The following is a 16,033-nucleotide window of genomic DNA, read 5'->3' as shown; positions in this document are numbered from 1 at the left end:
GAGCAAGCATAGCAGTGCGGCCCCAACCCCAGCCCTCGCCAGATGGTGATATCGGTACCACGCGTACATAATTACGCTTTAGAAATACCATGGGCATAAGGGGAGGGGCACAACTACGACACGCCCAGAATGCGGCTCAACCGCACTAAGGGGCTCCCTATTCCGCCGTTTCTTTTTTATATACTTTCAGGACCCAACTATTTGGAAGGCCCGTCCGGCAATACACACGCCGAACACACGATGCAACAGCCAGGGAGAGAACAAGCTGCGTCAAATGTCCAGGTGGTCTCTATAACGAGCTTAATACCTGTTTACTTAAAGTCCCGTAGCTTGCCCCTGGAGGGGGACATGTCAAATAATCCCATCTCTTGCTTATCACACTATTTGTATCGTTCTGCTTTCATAGCATCCCTTTTTTTAATAAACAATACATAACTCTTATCTATTATTGTACTCAGCTATTTTTTATACAAATATGTTCAGTCATGACATTATGCAACCGTACACTTTGGTACGGCCAATACACCAGGGGCTTAAGCACCCCATAACATGGTGTGAGAAGACCGAACACTCTCACGAGTGCGGCACCCCGAACTTATAGCACTATATGCATCGGCTCTGAATCATGTCTTGGGTCAATAGTTGGGTTTGCCCGGCTCCCATGTTTTGGTACCTTACGTTCCGCAATTTTGGCTAAGGTAGCGCTGGGAGAACTACTGCGATTGTGTTCCAGTTGAGCTGGGTTAACACCTCAGTAGAAAGCTAAAACTGACCGTCATGATAGTGCGAGAGACCGGTCGCTGTTCGCGAGGTTTTTCGAGTCCTTAAAGACTTATGCCGCTTAGAGCGAGGAGCCGGACTTATCCGGCCTAGGCGTGGATAGCGCCCCGAACTCGGTCTTCCGAATACTAGGGGCTTCGCCAAAATTTAAAATTATAGAATTCTATGGCTAAGTGAGAGTGATAAAGCATTATAAGTCCGACGGCCTTGTTCGTTGTGCTGAGCGCCTCCCTAGATGGACCCAAGAATGGGAACAAGAGCGCTCAGGTTTATCCCGAACACCCCAGCACTCGTGGCATGGGGGTAGAAGCCGACGACTTGCATCTCTCAGATTTGATAAACGGCCGCACAGAAGGTAATATTTTAAATTAACAAGCGTTGCTTAATGCATATGAACAAAGTTTTCAGCGTACATGATAACAGATACGAGTCTACTCAAAAATTACATCTTTGGAGCATTCACCCGCTATAAGGCGGGCACCCTTCAGGACGCCCTTATAATACATCTCGGGCGTGTGATACTCCTTGCCCGACGGTGGCGCGTCCGTCAAAAGCTTCTCCGCGTCCAGCTTGCTCCAGTGCACTTTAGCACGGGCGAGGGACCGATGGGCACCTTCAATACAGAAGGAGCGCTTGATGACCTCAATCCACGAACACGCGTCCACCAGCCGCCGCACAAGACCGAAGTAGCTCCTAGGCAGGGCTTCCCTAGGCCACAGCCGAACTATGAGGCCCTTCATGGCCTGTTCGGCCACCTTGTGGAGCTCGACCAGCTGCTTCAGCTGGTCGCTCAAGGGCACCGGTTGTTCGGCCTCAGCATACTGAGACCAGAATACCTTTTCCATCAAGCTCCCCTCCTCGGCTCGGTAGAACGCGGCAGCATCAGACACACTACGGGGCAGATCAGCGAACGCTCCTGGAGAGCTCCGGATTCGGGTAAGTAACAGATAATTTACTTTGATATTCTTGCTTTGCATACAGAATGCCTTACCCGTCGCTATCTTCTTCATCGCCTCGATCTCCTGGAGGGCCTTCTGGGCTTCCGCCTTAGCTGTCTTGGCACTCTCAAGAACCAAGGCGAGCTCGAACTCTCGAGTCTTCGAGTCATGCTCCAAACTCTCGTGTTTTTCCACGAGAGCTTGGAGCTCTTGCCGCACCTCCGCCACCCGTGCCTCCTGCTTATCTCGCTCGGTGCGCTCCAAGGCCGCACTGTTTTCGGCCTTGGAGACCGCCTCCTTCAGGGTCGCCACCTCGGCCGTGGCCCCTGCAACATTTACGTTGGTCCTATCATTATTTGCAACCATGTATTTCTATATACACTTACACGCGGTACTACATACCCTCCTTGTCCTCGAGCTGCTTTTTGGCACGGCCGAGCTCGCTCTCGGACCGCTCGAGGCTCTCCTTCCATGCATTGACCTCCGCAGTCAGTGCGGCAGAGGTCAGCAGCGCAGCCTGCATTCCCATATTGACATATTTTTGTTAGACTCCTGCGTATATCTTTTTGGATCCTCAGCTCGGCTTTTCTTTCCGAACACCGAACTGAGCATCAGGGGCTACTTTCTATGCGGTAATATTTTTATATGTTTTTGAACACATACCTCAAAGCCAGTTAGAAGGCTCGTACAAGCTTCGGTCAGCCCGCTCTTGGCAGACCGAACCTTCTGAATCACCGCACTCATAACAGTGCGGTGCTCCTCGTCGATGGAGGTGCCGTTAAGCACCTCCAGCAAATTGTCCGGCGCCTCCAGATGGACGGATACCGCTGGCGTAGTAGGCTTGCCCTTCTTGCGAAGGCGCCGCCTGTCGGACTCTGGAACCGTTGATGGTTCCAGAGCAGTGTCCGGCCCAGAGCCGAACTTAGATCCCTCGGGGGCTTTACCCCCTTTGGGCAAGGAGTCCGGGAGGTCGCCTTGAGGCGCCTCCAGGACCACCTCCTCCTGGTTCAGTCCCTTTCGGGACTCCACCTCGGCGTCGTCCACAGGGAGAGGGGAGGAGGCCGTCGGAAGTGAAGCGCTATTCACATCCGACGAATTCAGGGAGCCGCTCGACGAATCGCCGAGCTGAGCTGTGGGCGGACTGCATGATTAAATTTGGCGTCAGAAGTTACCGAATAATAGAGGAACGCCATAAGTCATTCAGGTAACCGGACACTTACGATTTTGCCAGGGGCTTGACCCTGGATGGCCATTCTTCCCCGCCGTCTTCGGCATCGGAGGCGTAGTGCGGCAGAAGGGACTTCCCCTTCTTGGACCCTCCGGCCTCCCCAGTTGGGGCGGCCTTTCTTTTCTTTCCTCCTCCCGTTGGAGGGGGAGAGGCTTCTTCTTCTTCCTCCTCCTCGTCTTCAGAGGCAGAGGGTTCTTCGGGGTTGTCGGGCGATGAATCCGACACCACCAGGCGCCGGGAGCTCTTTCGAGTCTCCGTGGCCTTCTTCTTGGCCTTCTTCTCTGGCACCACGTGAGGTGCCGGAACCAGCAGCCCCGTCAATCGGGCGTCCGCTGGGTCTTCTGGTAAGGGAGGCGGACAGATAACCTGCCCGGACTTCTTCAACCAGTCCTGTCAAAGGTAGGGGAGTTTAGATCCCGCATAGAGTCAGACTATGAAAGACAAGAGTCCCGTAAAGGGTAGAATAGCTTACCTCGTTGGCCTGGCGCCGCGAGCTGAATCCGCGATCTTCGATAGCGGATGCGGGGGGCTCGACGCCCTTGAACAACACCTTCCAGGCATCTTCGTACGTGGTGTCGAAGAGCCCGCTCAAGGTTTGGTGATGTGCCGGATCAAACTCCCACAATTTGAAGGCCCGTTGTTGGCATGGGAGGACCCGGCGGATAAGCATGACCTGGACTACGTTGACGAGCTTGAGATTCTTGTTCACCAGCTTTTTGACGCAGGTTTGGAGTCCGGTCAGCTCTTCCGAATCTCCCCAAGTTAGGCCCGTCTCTTTCCAGGAGGTGAGCCTTGTGGGAAATCTAGATTGGAATTCAGGGGCCACCTCCCATTTGGGGTCGCCCGGCTCGGTGATGTAGAACCACCCCGATTGCCACCCTTTTATTGTCTCCACAAAGGAGCCCTCGAGCCATAGGACGTTCCCATCCGGCCCACCATGGTGCCTCCGCACTCCGCTTGGTGGCCACCCACTACTTTCAGCTTGACATTAAAAGTCTTCAGCCATAAGCCGAAGTGGGGCTGGATGCAGAGGAAGGCCTCGCACACGACGATAATCGCCGAGATGTTGAGGATGAAGTTCGGGGCCAGATCATGGAAGTCCAGGCCATAGTAGAACATGAGCCCCCGGACGAACGGGTGAAGAGGAAAACCCAGTCCGCGGAGGAAATGGGGAAGAAAAACAACCCTCTCATGGGACCTGGGGGTGGGGATGAGTTGCCCCACATCTGGAAGCCGGTGCGTGATGTCGTCAGACAAGTATCCAACCTTCCTCAACTTTTTGATTTGCCCCTCGGTGACGGAGGAGGCCATCCATCTACCTCCCGCTCCGGACATGATTGGAGAAGGTTGAGGTGGGAAGTGCGGACTTGGGCGCTGGAGCTCGAGTGCGCAGGGATGAATAAGCAAAGGAGGAAGAAGGCGTAAATGGAAAGGGTGGATTCTTATCCCCTTAAATGGGCGGCCTAAACTATGAGCCCCCACCGGCCTAATAAAACTCGCTTATCTCCCAGGCGCCGTGGTTAATGGCGCGGTTGGGTTACCCACACCTGTATTGATGAGAATCTCGGAATAAGGGGACACGATCTCTGCTTTGACAAGACATGCCAAGGAAACCGCTTCGCTAAACGCGCTGAGGTGGGACAGTAAAACGATTCGAATAAAGGCTTGGTCGTGGCGTGACGTCGCGCTGCGGAATACGTCAAGATTAGATTTGTGCAGATATTATTCTCTCTACGGTGGTATGTGGAACTTATTTTTGCAGAGCCGGACACTATCCTTTTGTTCAACATCTTCTATGAAGTATTCGGAGGAGGAACCCGCCTTGCAATGCCGAAGACAATTTGCGCGCCGGACTCGTTGTCATTGAAGCCTGGTTCAGGGGCTATTGAGGGAGTCCTGGATTAGGGGGTGTCCGGATGGCCGGACTCCCGGACTATGAAGATACAAGATTGAAGACTTTGTCCCGTGTCCGTATGGGACTTTTCTTGGCGTGGAAGGCAAGCTTGGCGATACGATATGAAGATCTCCTCCCATTGTAACCGACTCTGTGTAAGCCTAGCCCTCTCCGGTGTCTATATAAACCAGAGAGTTTTAGTCCGTAGGACAAACAACAATCATACCATAGGCTAGCTTCTAGGGTTTAGCCTCTCTGATCTCGTGGTAGATCAACTCTTGTACTACCCATATCATCAATATTAATCAAGCAGGAGTAGGGTTTTACCTCCACCGAGAGGGCCCGAACCTGGGTAAAAACAACGTGTCCCTTGTCTCATGTTACCATCCGCCTAGACGCACAGTTCGGGACCCCCTACCCAAGATCCGCCGGTTTTGACACCGACAACTAATCCAAAGCAACAGCAGGGGTTTTAAAGTAGGCTTGAATCTGTGTGACAGCAGTGTAATATCATGGATGAAATTTCTCCTCCATGCTGCAAAGGAATGCCTCTCATTCTTGAAGATTCTGCCATTCCTCAATAACCAGACATTCCAAGCAGCAAGATAAACAGCCTCATTGAAGAAAGGCTGACCAAAACTCTGCTTGGCAGCAATCGAACACTCTGATGGAGACAGATCAGCTAGCCACTGAATTTGCAAATAATTCCAAACCCTAGAGTTGAATTGGTAGGTGAAGAAGAGATGATCTCTGTCCTCATAAGCTTGAGCATGACACAGTGGGCAAGTGTTGTCCTACTGAGGTGATCTCCAGTGTCTCCTAACCAGAAAATCTCTGGTGTTAAGCCTATCATTAAGCATTAACCATGCAAAAACCTAGATTTTCATTGTTGACCTGCTTTCCCAAATCCCTTTGGCTGGCATATCAGTAGGAATATGAGCATGCATCATTGTATAGTAGCTCTTGGAAGAATATTTTCCCTTTCTCGGTGTCCAAGACCAAGAGTCATTGATATTGTCATCAATATTCATGTCAAGCAAGCCATTCTATACAGTGATCATTCCTCCATTGCTTCTGGTGTCAAGGGTAGGTGGAAGAGTTCAGACATATCCAGAGTGTTGAGAACATCTCTTACAGATACCTTATCATCTCTGGAAATGAAAAAAGCCTGGGAAACCTCTCCCTGAGAGGTACAAATGATCCCAAGAAGATCCAAGCATCAGACCAGAAAAGAATAGAGTCTCCCATATTTATAGTAACCTCATAGTGTAGCCTGAAAGCTTCATCAAGTTTAATGATATCCATCCACCAAAAGGAACCACACAACATTGTTCCATGAGGTACAACTCCATCATAATAAGTGTTCCAAATGAGGGACACCCAAGGAATATCTGCTTTGTTATAGAATTTAGCCAGCTGCTTGGTAAGGAGGGCTCTGTTCTGGATGCTCAGATTAATAATCCCCATGCCACCTTTATCTTTAGGCCTACAAACAAGGGGCCATGCAGCCAAAGATTGTCTTGGAGTGTCAGAATTGCCTCTCCATAAGCACTGCCTCATGATTCTTCCAATCTGCTTGATAATACCATCTGGAAGACATAAGCTGCATAGAAAGTATATGGGCAAAGAAGATAAAACTGATTGGAGCAGTTGTAATCTAGCCCCTTGATTCAGAAGGCAAGAACTAGCAGACAATCTTCTTTCCATCCTATCCACCACTGGAATAAAATCTTGTATCCTTGGTTTAGTGGTACCCACAGGAAGCCCAAGATAAGTAAAATGTAGAGACCCAACCTGGAAACCAAAACAGCAGCCAGTCTAGCTATTTCTGCCTCATCCACATTTATTGGTAAAATACAGGATTTATGGAAATTTACTTTAAGTCCAGTGGAAGCATGAAAATCCTGCAATATGTCCTTAAGAGCCAGGAGTTGTGAGTCCACAGCAGGCACAATTAGAAGAGTATCATCAGCATATTGAACAATAGGAAAATCTCTATCATGGGTTTCAATAGGCAAAGTAATAACACCATTTCTCAGCATGCTATTCACCAAAGTTTGTAGCAGATCAGCTGCAAGGACAAACAACAGAGGTGAAAGTGGATCACCCTGCCTTACACCACTTTTACAGGTAAATTGTTTGCCAGGCACTCCATTTAGAATGACAGACGAAGTGCCAGATGACAAGAGCTCTCTAATCCAGCCAATCCATTTGTTGTCAAAACCTTTATGATGCAGAAGCTTGAGAAAAAGTTCATGCTCCATAGTATTAAAAGCCTTTGCAAAGTCCAACTTAAGAATCAGAATTGGTTTTTTTATTTGTGGCACTAATGAATGTACTCCAAAGTCCATGCAATGCAGTCTTGGATAGACCTGAACTTCAAGAAACCATATTGATTCTTATGAATGCACCTTAAGATGACCTTCTGCAATCTATTTGCAAGGAGCTTTGTCAGAAATTTCAAGCAGGTATTTGTCAAGGAAATGGGTGTGAATTCATTGGGTCCCTCAGGTGACAATTTCTTTGGAATTAAGGTAATCAAAGACCCATTAATGTTGCTAATTGTAATTTTTCCATCATAAAAATCCTGGAAAAGCTGCAGAAAATCCTGCTTGATAATACTCCAACATCTCTTGACAAACAAACCAGTGAAACCATCAGGTCCAGGGGCCCTGTCAGTGGGCAAAGATTTGAGAACTTCATTTATTTCATCTTCAGAGGAAGGAGCAGACAAATTATCCAAACCATCCACATTATCAATCAAGGAAGCTAGGTCAAACCTCATATCAATCCGTGTGGAAACCCCCATTCTATCTCTAAAAGTGCCCCACAACATACCAGCCATTTGTTGATGCTCAGAAACAATGTTTCCATCCTCATCTTGCAGTGAAGAAATAGAGTTCTTCCTGAATCTTTCAGTGGCCATTGCTTGGAAGAATTTTGAGTTTTCCTCTCCAACCTTGATCCATCTGATAGTGCATCTCTGTTTCCAATAAATGAACTGCAAGTGAAGGAGGTCTTCAATATGGAGCTTCACAATTTTTCTGAAATTAAACTCAGGTCTTGTTAAAGGCCTCAATTATTCAAGATTATTAAAGAATAAAACCACCTCATTGCCAGCTTGTATGGCTTTATTAAGTTTTGACAAACTGATATACCATTGCTTAAGAGCATATCTCAGCCTTTTGAACTTCTCAGTGAGTTTAGCTACAGAATTGGACTTTTTTGCTGGAGCATTCCATGACTGTTCCACACAATCAAAGAAACCAGGCAAATCCACCCAATAATTTCAAACCTAAAGATCTTGGCCTTAGGTATAGATGTAGCAATGGAAACTACACAAGGTACATGATCAGAGGCAGTTCTTGCAAGAGGGTGGACCATTGTATTGGGAGAGTCATTAATCCAAGTGGAGGAAGTAAAAAACCAATCAAGTTGCTCAAGCAGGGGATTTTCTTGCATGTTGGACCATGTATATGATCTTCCTTTTAAAGGCAACTCAAGAAGGCCAAGATGACCAATTATCTCATTAAAAAGGAAAATATCATTTATGTCCCCTCCAGGCAAATTTCTATTATCAAGGCATCTGATGAAATTAAAATCTCCCACAAGAAGCCAATTATCATTCACTGGAATGTCCAAATTCTATAGCCACTGAACGAAATCATCTCTAGGTGGCCCTTTACAAGGCCCATAAACATTAACCAGGGTCCATTGATTGGCATTATGAAGAGAAGTGAAGGTAACTATAACGCCATGAGGTTTCAAATCCACTAGTGTGCCAGAGAAAACACTAGAATACCACAACACAAGAATGCCACCAGAGGCCCCAACAGAGGGCGAATAAACAAAATTATCAAATCTTCTGGGGCAAAACTTTCTGATTGATCAAAAAATTCACATTTTGTTTCTTGTAAGCAAATAACAGAGAACTGACTTTCCTCAATTTTAGCTCTAACACTTCTTTGTCTGTCCTTAGAATTTAAACCTCTCACATTCCAACAAAGCACATTCCAGTCTCTTGTTTGTTGTGAATTCATTAAGAAACTAAGATGTAGAGGCAGATATAACAACTCACTGCATAACAGTGAAACAAAAGCCTGGTATTTAAAGTAGCATCCAAGGATAAAGTGCATGCAACAAGCAGAAGAGAAACTAGTTTCAGATAACTGGCATGACAAGGGACATGCCTCCCTATGGGACAATAAAAAGAGCCAATCATCATGAGAAACAATAGTTTTGGGAGCAGCAACTGAAGAAGCCATAAGCTTCTCCACAATCATCTTCTCAAGAGGGACTCCAAGTGTTGTTCCAATGTGTTGGAGCACACAAATAGGTGTTGGAGGTGGAACTTGCTCATGAGCGCCTGCATCCTCTGGCTGAGAGCTGGAAGTGTTGCTCTGAATGTCAGCCTTCAGCTTCTTAGCCCTAGGCTGCCTGAGGGGCCTTAGCTTAGGCAACAAAGGAGAAACAGGCTTGAAACCTTGTGATCTTGCTGCACTTCTTGTCATCCTCCTATCAGAGAAGTCGGAGATGGCTTGAACAATAGACACCTTGGACATTCTTGCATGTGTCTTCTTGGCCTTCAAAGATGTAGCAGAAACAGTGATACTCTTGCTGGTTGGGGGCACATCTTCAGAAAAGGAGACGCTGTCATCAGACCCAGGCAAAGTGTTCTGACTATTGCTGCCTTCCAAAAACAACCTTCTTGCAATGGGTTGAGAGGGCTCAGATCCATGTGGGACTGGGGGATTGAAAGGAGCTGAAACATCAAAAGCCACATACCAAGTTCTTTTGTGGGAACAGAACCTGTCAGGTGTAGCCAAGTTCCTAGGGATCTGAGCAGTGAGAAAGGTGGGCAAGAGTGACTCAAAAGATCTTCTCCAAATAAATTCAGGAGGTAAAGCAGGCCCCATAACAATTCTCACAAGTCCAACATGGAGAGGAGGTTGCATCACAATTGGGTTATATGGAACAATTGCCAGGTTGTTCTGCTCATTGTTAAGTTCATCTGCAGGCAATTCCATCTCATGATCATCCACTGGATCTTCCATAGCTACAAGATGCTCTGGTGGAACCACATGTTGCTCTGGTTGAGGCACATGTGTAGCAACTTCCTGAACATGTTCTTCAATGAAGATGGGGCCCTGATCCACAACATTCTCAGGCCCAATAAACTGACCAGCAGGCTGGACTGGGCCAAAAGCATCAACAGAGTCATTGGAGCCCATAGAAGGATTTAAAACAATGGAGTTTGCCTCCTGAACCTGTGGCTGCACCTGTTGAATACAATCCTGATTCTCCTCATTGTCCCAGCCATGAAGATCTTGTGGATTGAGTTTGTTGGGCTCCTCTGGAGCAGCAGGATGTGGAACATCATTCCAGCCGAGGGCAGGGTAAGGTGGCAAAACCTAGAAGTTCTCAGCTGGTTGAAGTTGCCCTGGCATTGGGTGAGGATTGCCATCGAACGGCATAACATCCTCGTCAGGTGGAAAGCTGCTCCGCAAAATCAGTAGTCAAGATTGAGACAGACGCCGTCCAAGAAACAATTGCACCTCCAACATTAGCAAACTGATGGAAAACCACATCTCTTGGTACCAATTGGTCATCTGGAAAAGAAGCATAAACTAGCGCTCGCACAAGCCTGTCATCCTGATGATTCCAGTAGTGAAACTGACCAAAGGTTCCCACAACTTCAGACATGTTAACCTCATTGCTATAATCAAGAGGTACTCCAACAAACATCAGCCAACCTGTTATGTGCCCTTGCAGAGCATGATAACCCTGACCATCATCATGGTTAATGAACCTAACGAACATCTCGTTTCCATACTAGTCCAAACCAAGAGGCCAGGGAGGGTGGGCAACTAAAGCAGCTCTAATGACCGGATCTTGCATCTCATATAGACCAACTCCATGAAACCAAGTCTATGCAGATCGTACCAGTAGCTCCAGTTGGTTGGTGATGAAGGCGAGAACTTGCTGCCAATGAATAGCAACATCTTCAGGCGGAGGGAGAGGTTCGATGATACCAACCATGAAAGAATCATGGCGTCGGGGAGGAGCCTGAGCCGACGTGTAGAACGTCCTCGGGACACGGAAGGGCCCGCCGTCGATGATGTCATGGCCCACCAGAAGGAACCGACGAGGATCGAGCTCATAGACGGCCATTGGGGAGGGTTGTGACGATCCTTGGAGCGGTCCACTACACGGCGGTGGTGGCGTTGGTGGTTTTGGCGGAGAAGTAGAGGAATCTGGCGACGGTGGTGGAGATTTGTCAGTGTGGGCAGAGGAGGCGGTGGAGCTTGAAGCATCAAGCTGCTTGTTGATGGTGCGAGGCTCGAGGCGAGGCGTGCTGGTTTTGGGAACCCAGAGTTTAATATTAGGAGGAGACCGGGTGCAGTCCTTCTTAACGTGACCGGACCAGAAACATTTACATCATCTGACCTTGTTCGTGCAATGTACCAAAATATGACCCATGCCAAGGAACTTTGAACAATCCCAAAAACTAGCTGCAATTTCCTCTACAACTCGATGAAGCCCTTGTAAGTCACGCACCAACTCTTGTGGCGACTTAGGAGATGTATCCTCTGATACGACAATAGATTTATGCAATACAAGCGTATTTTGCAGGTTGCCTGATCAGAATCGTCATCTGACAGTTCCAACAGGTGTTGGGCTGAGCCCAATGAGGCGGGCTGAGACATAGAAACCCCAGGACCAACATGGGATGCATGGGAGAAGATCAAACCAGCTGACGTACCCGATCTCGAGAATTCTAGAAAAAGATCATGAGGGGATATTGATCCGAACATGACCTCCGGAGACTGCAACAACCTTACCGGCGAGGTCTCCGGAGGAGACACCGGCGGCGAGACTAAATCAACACGGCTTGGGTCGGCACCCCGCTCCTGGGGGTCAACTGTATAACCAGCATCTAAAGTAACAATATTGATCTCCTCAATAGGCACTGGATAACGGTAACCCTTGCAAGCATCATAATTCAAAAAAGTAGCAAAGCGTAGGGATTTCTTAGCAGCATGTGTAGATGATCGCAAGGATGATTTAACCGGTGCATGTTTCATGGCCTCAAGGCCAAGGCGTGCACGTCGCTTGGATGGACTAACCAGGGTCCATTCTTCCTTGCATTCAACTTGCCAAGCACAAAACTCTTTCTCCCAATCAGGGCCGCCATGGCCCCAAAGATGAAAATAGCATTTGAATTGTGGGCAAACAAAGGAGCGTTGATGCAAGATAAAAAAACCCAACCTCTTTGCATGAAACATTGAAGGCAAAAACTTGATCATGTAGGCAAGATACCTTTAGAGAAGAACAATAGCCACCAATCACTGATTCCAACGCCAATGCCACATTTTCATCATCCAGACGAAAATTGTGGCGTGCAAAAGATACCATCATGATGAAGTGTCCAGATCTATCCGAAGGATGCACCGTGAGACGAAAAGAATGCCAGATCGCTTTCGGCATGTCAATCCCTGGGGGAAAATCCAAACCCAGAGATATGGCCGCATGGATAGCCATGGAGATGACAACCAGGAGGAAGGGGAGAAAATGCCAGAGATGATGGCCGGACCAGATCCCAAAACCCACGGCTGTGGGTGGAGATCGCCGGCGGTGGGTGGGTCTAGGGTTTAGGCGGGGGGTGGGGTGGGAGGCACCATTCGTTTGCATACTATAGTTCATCACGAAGTTCTAGTTACTTGGTGATGGTGACTAGAGAACTCTGTTAATCACTATCTTATCTGGAAGATTAACTCGCACTTGATTCAAGCGATTGTTGTACACAAACATTCTGAGTACATGCTCACTAGCTGAGCAATTCTCCTCCATCTTTTAGGCGAAGTAATTGTCAGAGGTCTCATACCTCTCGACACGGGCATGAGTCTGAAATACCTATTTCAGCTCTTGGAACATCTCATATGCTCTATGGCGTTCAAAATGTTTTTGAAGTCCCGGTTGTAAGACGTAAAGCATGGTGCACTAAACTATCAAGTAGTCATCATATTGAGCTAGCCAAACATTCATAACGTCTGCGTCTGCTCCTGCAATAGGTCTATCACCTAGTGGTGCATCATGGACATAATTCTTCTATGCAGCAATGAGGATAAACCTCAGATCATAGACCCAGTCCGCATCATTGCTAGTATCATCTTTCAACTTAGTTTTCTCTGGGAACATATAAAAACATAGGGAAGCTACAACGTGAGCTGTTGATCTACAACATAATTTGCCAAATACTATTAGGACTAAGTTCATGATAAATTAAAGTTCAATTAATCATATTACTTAAGAACTCTCACTTAGATAGACATCCCTCTAGTCATATAAATGATCATGTGATCCATATCAACTAAACCATGTCCGATCATCACGTGAGATGGACTAGTTTTCAATGGTGAACATCTCTATGTTGATTATATCTACTATATGATTCATGCTCGACCTTTCGGTCTCCAGTGATCCGAGGCCATATCTTCATATGCTAGGCTCGTCAAGTTTAAGCCGAGTATTCAGCGTGTGCAAAACTGCCTTGTACCCGTTGTATGTGAACGTAGATCTTATCACACCCGATCATCACGTGGTGTCTCGGCACAACGAACTGTAGCAACGGTGCATACTCAGGGAGAACACTTATACCTTGAAATTTAGTAAGGGATCATCTTATAATGCTACCGCCATACTAAGCAAAATAAGAGGCATAAAAGATCAACATCACATGCAATAAAATATGTGACATGATATGGCCATCATCATCTTGTGCTCATGATCTCCATCACCGAAGCATCGTCATGATCTCCATCGTCACCAGCGCGACACCTTGATCTCCATCGTAGCATCATTGTCGTCTCGTTAACTATTGTTACTACGACTATCGCTACCGCTTAGTGATAAAGTAAAACAATTACATGGTGATTGCATTGCATACAATAAAGCGATAACCATATGGCTCTTGCCAGTTGCCGATAACTTTGTTACAAAACTTGATCATCTCATACAAAAATTTATATCACATCATGCCTTGACCATAGCACATCACAGCAAGCCCTGCAAAAACAAGTTAGACGTCCTCTACTTTGTTATTGCAAGTTTTACGTGGCTGCTACGCGCTTCTAGCAAGAACCGTTCTTACCTATGCATCAAAACCACAACGATTTTTCGTCAAGTGTGTTGTTTTAACCTTCAACAAGGATGATGCGTCTCCAACGTATCTACTTTTCCAAACACTTTTGCCCTTGTTTTGGACTCTAACTTGCATGATTTGAATGAAACTAACCCAGACTGACGCTGTTTTCAGCAGAACTGCTATGATGTTGTTTCATGTGTAGAAAACAAAAGTTCTCGGAATGTCTTGAAAATCCATGGAGGCACTTTTTGGAAAATATAAAAAATACCGAAGAAAGAATCAAGACCAGGGGGCCCACACCCTATCCACGAGGGTGGGGGCGCCCTCCCCCTGGGCGCGCCCCCTGTCTCGTGGGCCCCCTGAGGCTCCGCCGACCTCAACTCCAACTCTATTTATTCCGTATCACGGAGAAAAAAATCAGAGAGAAAGTTTCATCGCGTTTACAATAGGAGCCGCTGCCAAGCCCTAATCTCTCTCGGGAGGGCTGATCTGGAGTCCGTTCGGGGCTTCGGAGAGGGGGATTCGTCGCTGTCGTCGTCATCAACCATCCTCCATCACCAATTTCATGATGCTCACCGCCGTGCATGAGTAATTCCATTGTAGGCTTGCTGGACGGTGATGGGTTGGATGAGATTTACCATGTAATCAAGTTAGTTTTGTTAGGGTTTGATCCCTAGTATCCACTATGTTCTGAGATTGATGTTGCTATGACTTTGCTATGCTTAATGCTTGTCACTAGGGCCCGAGTGCCATTATTTCAGATCTGAACCTATTATGTTTTCATGAATATATGTGTGTTCTTGATCCTATCTTGCAAGTCTATAGTCACCTATTATGTGTTATGATCCGACAACCCCGAAGTGACAATAATCGGGATACTTCTCGGTGATGACCGTAGTTTGAGGAGTTCATGTATTCACTATGTGTTAATGCTTTGGTCCGGTTCTCTATTAAAAGGAGGCCTTAATATCCCTTAGTTTCCACTAGGACCCCGCTGCCACGGGAGGGTAGGACAAAAGATGTCATGCAAGTTCTTTTCCATAAGCACGTATGACTATTTACGGAATACATGCCTACATTACATTGATGAATTGGAGCTAGTTCTGTGTCACCCTATGTTATAACTATTACATGAGGAATCGCATCCGACATAATTATCCATCACTAATCCATTGCCTACGAGCTTTTCACATCTTGTGCTTCGCTTATTTACTTTTCCGTTGCTATTGTTACAATCACTACAAAACCCAAAAACATTACTTTTGCTACCATTACCTTTATTATCATATTACTTTGCTACTAAATACTCTGCTGCAGATACTAAGTTATCAGGTGTGGCTAAATTGACAACTCAACTTCTAATACTCAAGAATATTCTTTGGCTCCCCTTGTGTCGAATCAATAAATTTGGGTTGAATACTTTACCCTCGAAAGCTGTTGCGATCCCCTACACTTGTGGGTTATCAAGACTAATTTCTGGCGTCGTTGCCGAGGAGCATAGCTCTATTCTCTGAGTCACTTGGGATCTATATCTGTTGATCACTATGAAAAACTTGAAAGACGCTAAAACCAAGATCTATCCCTCAACTACAAGGGGAGGTAAGGAACTGCCATCTAGCTCTACACTAGTTTCTCCTTTTTCTATGAGTAAGCTTGCGGCACCTAAACCTGCTACTGCTATGAATTCTGATATGTCGCATGTTATTGATGATGCCACTTCTGCTTTGCATGATACTTACAATGAAACTACTTCTGTGCGTGATACTACTGTGCCATTAGGTGAATTTCTTGATGAACAACTTGCTAAGGCTAGATAGAATGAAATTATTTGAAGATGCTATTATTGATGATAGTGATGATGAAGGTTCTCTGAATGATTACGAATTGCCTGTTGTTCCTGAGGGTTATGTTATGGATGAAGAAACTGCTAGAGATTTTCTTGCTGGCAATGATAGATCAGATCTTAAGAAATTGTTAGCTAAGCTGAAACAAAAGACTTTAAATGCTAAAATGAAACATGACCCTGCTTTTGCCACTTCACCTATCTT

This window comes from Triticum aestivum, chromosome 7B, assembly GCF_018294505.1.
Source record: "Triticum aestivum cultivar Chinese Spring chromosome 7B, IWGSC CS RefSeq v2.1, whole genome shotgun sequence".
Lineage (NCBI taxonomy): Eukaryota > Viridiplantae > Streptophyta > Magnoliopsida > Poales > Poaceae > Triticum > Triticum aestivum.
This window is presented reverse-complemented; position numbering follows the sequence as displayed.